This window comes from Zingiber officinale, chromosome 6B (genome assembly GCF_018446385.1).
Source record: "Zingiber officinale cultivar Zhangliang chromosome 6B, Zo_v1.1, whole genome shotgun sequence".
NCBI classification, from domain to species: domain Eukaryota; kingdom Viridiplantae; phylum Streptophyta; class Magnoliopsida; order Zingiberales; family Zingiberaceae; genus Zingiber; species Zingiber officinale.
This window is the reverse complement of record NC_055996.1, coordinates 84029346-84036551: the sequence shown is the minus strand read 5'-3', so window position 1 is coordinate 84036551 and position 7206 is coordinate 84029346. Positions and strand designations below refer to the sequence as shown.

At 35.2% G+C, this 7206-nt stretch overlaps 1 pseudogene; it reads right to left on the bottom strand.

Moving 5' to 3' along the window:
• Positions 1-4156: 4156 nt before the first annotated feature.
• Positions 4157-5974, bottom strand: LOC121991174 (annotated as a pseudogene).
• Between the last annotated feature and the right edge of the window lie 1232 nt (positions 5975-7206).

Here is a 7206-nt window from a genome sequence, read left to right as displayed (position 1 = left end):
TATAATCAAATCAAACCAACATTGATCAATACTATTATACACATCCCATCAAATGAACTAATTATTATGTGAATAAATAATTAAATGAACTCATTATCTAAATGAAGTAATCATTCTTTTAAGACTGTTAACACATAACATTCCTTTTGTAGTTTATCAACACATATCATAACATTTCATAAAGTAGTATTGATCGTATATAACAACATTTTTTACTACATGATTTTATTAAACTAAATAGGCTAATACTTTTTGTACATAATGATAGTAACAACAACAACACTCTAATAAGCTAGATAAGTTAACATCACCACCACTAGGACAAAAACAAGTGTAGCAGTACATTATCCCTTTTATCTTGGACTTAATTAGGGCAATCTCAGGTAGACCAGTTTCTGGATTCTCTATTGAATCTACATTCGGATCCTCTTGTGGATCCTTCTCAAACTCTTCATAATCCTCTTAATCCATATGGTGAAGTAGCTCCACACAATTGTGCATATGAGATTCGTCCTTCGAAGATCCCCCATAAGTGGTGTCTACTTTATTGAGGTGTATCAGTAGCAATCAGACCTAAACCTATATCTTATAATTATCCCGGATTGGAAACTCTTCCTGCTCGAGCATCTAGAATAGTCGATTGAGCCATCCAATATGTCTTTGAGTCTGTAAACTTGGTCATACTTAATCTCCTCAACCTCCTCTCTCAGCTCATTATATCGTATGTCGCGATGGGTCATTGTGTATATCATCCTCGGTATCTAGAATTAAAAATAACAATGTCAGTACAAAACTGACAAACCAGTAACAAAATCGATTCATTTCAATTCACACATATGCATAGAACCAATACACAGAATAACTAAGCAAATAAGAAAAATAAAATTTCTTTATTTGAGGAGCTCCAGTTGACTAACACACTGGACCATTCAATTGAGTAACTAGATCCTAAGTCCCCTGTCCTCATTAGAACTAATCTAATTGAGATGTTTAGTTATTAGTATTTAACCTAAGCTCATTTAAGTCTAAATTAGACTTATTGATCAAATCAATGTTTATTTGATCAAAACTAGCCCATTGGACAATTTGACCTAATTTTGATCAAATATGGCCTATTAAAATAAATCTAGTCCACTTGATCAAATATGGAAAGATATAGTCAAATTAGATTCAATGTGGTCTGATTCAATCAAATTAATCTGGTTAAACCAACTAATAGTGTGAACCAGATCAGGGTCTAAAAGGACTAACTTGATCTAGTTAAACCAACCAATAATTTAAACCAGACCTCGGTCTAACTGGACCAAACTAGTTTGGTTAAACAAACTAATGATATGAACTAGATCAGGGTCTCAATGACCCAATTATTAAAGTCCATTCCTGATTAATTGAAATATTAAAAAATAAAATTTAATTTTCAATTTAAGTGAACCATGAATTAATTAAACCATTTTTTAATTAGTTACAACATGCATTAATTAAAATTTTATACTAACACTACCGACGTTGGCATTAATTTCAACATACATGAGTTTCAAAAGTTTTTTTTCATGCATTAATAAACTTTAGTTTAATGCATTAATAATAAACTTAATGCTTGCCAAAAAAAACTTTGCCCAAACCTATGCATGAAACTTAATGTTTGGTATGAAACCTATCACCCATGCCGCTTTCCTCTTCTCTGTCACCAACACGCACGATGCCATCACCTCTGACCCCCTTTGTCTGTCAATCAAAATCAGAGGATTGATCTCCTAATTGGCCATGGCCAGAAATGGAGACAAACTCAGTGGTTATCATTTGCTGCTCTCGGGGTTTGGCAACGGGCACAAATAGTGATTGTGACTAGCAATGAGCCTGGCAACAACAGAATCCGATAAAGCAAACTCCGTCGAAGATTCCTCTTGCGATGAACATGTGCATACCATTCAAACAAATCTACTGGCATATCTTGTACTGATCCTTTTATAGTAACATGATCTACAAGAATAAGACATCTTATGCTTTCACAGCAATATGGTAGCAAAAAAGGCGAATACGCTCGCCCCCAACGCCCCCGCCAATTCGTCCGAGAGCCAACACGAAGGAGGTAAATCACGGGTGGCTACTAACCTTTGGAATAATGACTAGCACATAAGGGAGGTATTTACCTTAGATTTGTCGAGATTCGAACCCCAGACCTCATAGTGACAACACCTCATGCGCTAGCCACTAGACCGTCCTGAGGGAACGCTTTCAAGGCAACATGATCATATAGTAAGTAGAAAGATCTATCATCCATTTAATGTTTGCTCTGATACCATTGTTGATCTAAATGCATGATAATTATAGAAATATGAAATCTATAAAAATCAGAGTGATCTCCCGTAGTAAATTTTAATCGCGCTTGTCGTCAGAAAAATGATCACGAACGAATCGGAAAGCTCTTCAAGATTCCACGAACCAAAGCCCAAGCCTTCTCTTGTGTTCTTCCTTCACTCTTATGATGAACTCCTCTATCTATGAATTCCTTAGACGGACTTATATAGGAGAAGAAGGTATACTTTTCACCTTCCAAGCTTTTCACCTTCCTTCATAATGTAAGCTCTAATTGCACATATGGGTGGAAGAGGAAGAGGAATGAGCAATCAATCAATACCCATTCTTACATCAACGTGTGCAGTCAATACACACGTCCAACACTTTTGCCTCAACGTAAAGAGATTGTGGGGAGTCTTGTGGTATCGCTTGTTGTTGTCGAAGTGATGCAGGAAGGAGACACTAAATTCGTCAAAGAGATGGAACTCCGTGGAAGCTGATTAAACCATCTCAATGTCAATCCCAATCGGGCTATCAAGATGACTCAGCATTTAACACCATTCGTGCATTGGTATAGTAGGTAGGCATTCTCAAATCAATACAAATGATCCTTCAAGTCTAATGACCTTGTTTACTCCTCGCAATGTGGCTATAGAAAATGATGCGATAGTTCCTCTTCCAAGATGTCCTAAGTAAAGGGAGTGCTTTAGGCATTCTTTCCTTCAGTCAGCAAAGGGCCTTTGCCCTTGTTCATATTTCATGGCAGCGTCTCCCAGGCCAAGGTTTCCTGAGACTGATCCTCCTTGACAGACACCTTGTCAAGTGTGGTAGCCAGAACCGCTCAAGTGAAAAATGGGGTTATTCCAATTGGAACCGAAGGTACATGGGCAGGAGTCAAAGTCAGTAGGGTTCTCCATTGTAGTTTCCCCTACACTGTAGTAGCCATATGTTGGTTGAAGTCCTCTCTCAGCATGGTGATGGTTTCATCTCTACCTTTCTTGCCAGTGGAGTCATGATTTTCTTGAGATCTTCCCGTGTCACCCATCTCAACATCTCAACTCGGATTTCTCACAGATGGTGTCAATTTGATTCTATCTAAGATCAAGCAGGAGAGAACCACTCGGGATGAAGTTGGTGACAGGTCGGAGGTCTTCACTACAGATCTCACCAAGCTAGAAATACACAAGCTTCGAGGTTTCTCCACAACAATTAAAGAGAATTAGAATGAAAGGCAGGGAGAACTTTGACTCAGCCACTCTAACACTCAAGTCAGGTCCCTCTAGAACATATACACACGGATGAACAATCTGCAATCCACACAATTCAAAATACATCATAAATATAAATAAACGGCTAACATCCCACAATTTACTATATATATATATATATATATCACATTTAATAGGATGAACTATCCACAATTCACCTAATAAAAAAAATCAACTCATATATAATGATCTTAGTCTACACATCCTTGAAAAGACTCTAGAACCCTCTTTAGATGCAGAGTAAATGTTCTATATATAGCATAAATTATTCATTTTTTTTAGTTATTTTAGCATAATAATATATGAAAGTCCTTCGGAGTTAAAGCGATGACAACCCTTTAAGAATAATTGTGATATTCATTATCTTATTAATTTTAATATCAGTGTCCTAAACTACTGCCCTTATGAAAAGAAAATCATAAAAACTAACAGTCATGCATGTCTCTAGGACTTCGCATATAAATGAACTTCGCATATAAATGAATAACAGTCATTGTTTGTCATTGCATATTTTATTCAAACAATAAAAACTAACTGCCGTTTACTTGCTTATTTTCATTCCTTTTATTTCTCTTTAAGTAAACGAGACATTAGAGTTTAGCTCTGAGAGCCTTTTCATGCATGTCTCTAGGAGGAAGTCGGAGTTCTTTCCACCCTTCAATCTCAAGTATCTTTGTCAGATATGTCACCACCATATCATTGCTCACCAGTTCCAATTTTGAAGGCTCCCACTGACAAGTATGATAACAAAATGATAGAAGAAATTAATACGAAAAAAAAACAAAAATATATGTGAAAGTTATTTAGAAGAATTTTGGTACAACTTGTGTGTGTAGATATATCACCTTTGGTTTATAATTTTTCTCCAATAGTGTTCCCCTAACACCCTACGTTCAACAATATATCAACACTTTTTTTCAAAAATGAGAAAAGAGAAATAAACTCTATCCAAGTAAAGGTAAATTAGTGAATACCTCAAGTGAGTCGTTTGACACTGTTCGTCGAAGAGAATGAGCAGATATTCTACTGTCTCGAATTAAGCACTCTTCTAGTGGTTCAAATCAACCTTTTCTAACCTATGAATTAGGGTTAGAGATATGAAATTTCATTATTTATATGTATCTTTTATATCACTTGTCCTTTTCTCTCTTTACCTTCATCCAAGTAAATAAACTCTTAGAAAAAGAGAAAAGGAAGATAATAGATAATTTACCGACATAAGGAAGATCTTGAGATTTATTGGTGATGCTGCCTTCATTGATCTTATTGACTTAGTAATCCACTCCTCTTTCAAAGTTGCATTCTCATGTTCCTAAACAATCATAAATGGGATATATAATGAATACTTATCCTGATTTAAATTATGACTCAAGGTATACAAACATATACATAAACGTTCATAAATACATACATGTGTTGTATCCTTACCAAAGAAGATAAGATTTCTTCTACTGTTTGTTTTGAGAAAAAGTGGTTGATAACGTCGAGCCTACAAAATGATATAAATAGAAACACATTGAATATATATATTTGTGGGAAATTAAGCGAAAATGTGTATGTATTGAGGCATGGTTCACCTATGAAGAACACTGTCTTCTTTCAATAGCACTGGCTGAGTATATTTGCTAATAATTCCCTGGATTGTATTTGGTTCAACAACATCCACCTCATATAATGATTTCTCCAACAAAATTAAATTCTATTCATTGGTTAGAAATAATAGTGTAAGGACAATGATGTTCAAAATAGATTCTGATTTTTGTTTAAGGAAAATAAACAAACTAGCATATTCTTTTTTGAAAAAACAAGATAGAATACTTTTGAACGAACAAAGTGAGTGGCAAGTCCACATGCTACCATCTCAGCACCATTCAGTCTTGCACCAGTAAGGCCAAGATATTCCCCTAAAATGATCAATCACAAAGTCCAAAAATCATTATATATTTTCAATATAATCACATATGTAATCATAGAGTTATTAACTAAGTGATAACCTAAGAAGCCGGGAAGCTTAGAAAGAAAATAAGATGCTCCAACATCCGGATAATAGCCTATAGCTGCTTCTGGCATTGCAAAAACCTAAAAGCAAATACAAAGCACCAGTTCAGAACCATAAATCTTAGCATAAATGCCGATTGATCATACCGTGTTTTCGGTAACGACTCGGTATCTTGCATTCATAGAAAGTCCAGCACCACCTCCCATCACTGCCCCATTGATCAGGAAAACCTTCAAGTAGAAATTTGCTTAACTCGATATGTTACAAAACATATGTGGAGAATATTGTTTCAGTAAGCCTATTGTTGTATCTGATATGAGCAACTCACCAGGGGCATAGTGTATGTTGCCACTAGATAGTCCAAGGTGAGTTGCTTTTGATAAATTTGAGTTGCTAGTGCCCATTCACCTTCTCATATTTAGGTTAACAATTAGTTGCTCTTATCAAATTTCAGATAGAAATGAATATTACAAAAGCACAAAAGCTTCCAGATAAATATAACCAGGTTGAATAATACCTATGAGCGAGCAACGATAGTATTCAATAACATCTCCTCCAGCACAAAATACTTTTCCATTTGCCTTCAATCCATGATGAAATATTCAGAAATTAGACACTTATAAATAGTGAATTTGATCCGGAGAATAATAATATTTTCTTCATAAAAGAAGTTGAAAGTTCAAAGAAGAAAATGGATGCAATGTACCTTTACGATTACCAACTTAACAGCAGGATCATTTTCCAACTTCTGGAACTCCTCGGACAATTGTAAAACCTTAAAAACAAGATTTGTTTTTGAAAGAAATCAGAAACCTAATTTAACATGAATCAGAAATTAAAATCAAAAAAGAAAAATAACAATGGAATATTTATTGCAAATATTTTAGTTATGAGTAAATAAGTAAATTTATCTTATAAATGGAATGCTTTTAAATGTTTTAAATTGGATGGAGATAAATAAATCAAACTTTAAATTGATTTTTTTGCTTAATTTTAAAGCATTAATAATGGCATGTAATTTATCAAAAATAATATTTTTAAATGGCTTGTACAATTGAGACTAAGGATGAACGAACCATTTGATAGTTCAGGGCGTTAAATTTTACGGGCCTATTTAGTATCACTGTCTTCTTCACATGAGAGTTTCCTTCCACCAAAACCTTGCAAAAAGTAGAAACAAAAGGTTAGAAATTTTAAATAAATCTAAAAATATTCAATAATAACCAAGGGAATTAACGCTTTAATTTATTGCTAATTTTCTTATCCTCGTATATGCAATAACTTGAGAGCTATTGATTTCAATAGCTAGACTGCTTTTTCTCTTTGAAAAAAAATGTATATATTATATACAATGAAGAATCTAATTATTGTTGTTATTTAAAAAAGGTAGATCCGCTACTTTAGCGGCCCCTCTAGTGCCGGTCCCACGGATATGGAGGGAGGTTCATGCAGGTACACAGGCCATAGGCGCATGGCGGGGTAAACCCCAGGTCGTCAGTTCCTGAGAATCGACCCCTGACCATTACGCCAGAGATACCATGCGCCCACCGTCTGCGCTACGCCCTGAGGGCAATTGTTGTTATTTAAAGGTAGATCCGCTACCTTAGCGGCCCCCCTAGTGTCGGCCCCACGGATATGGAG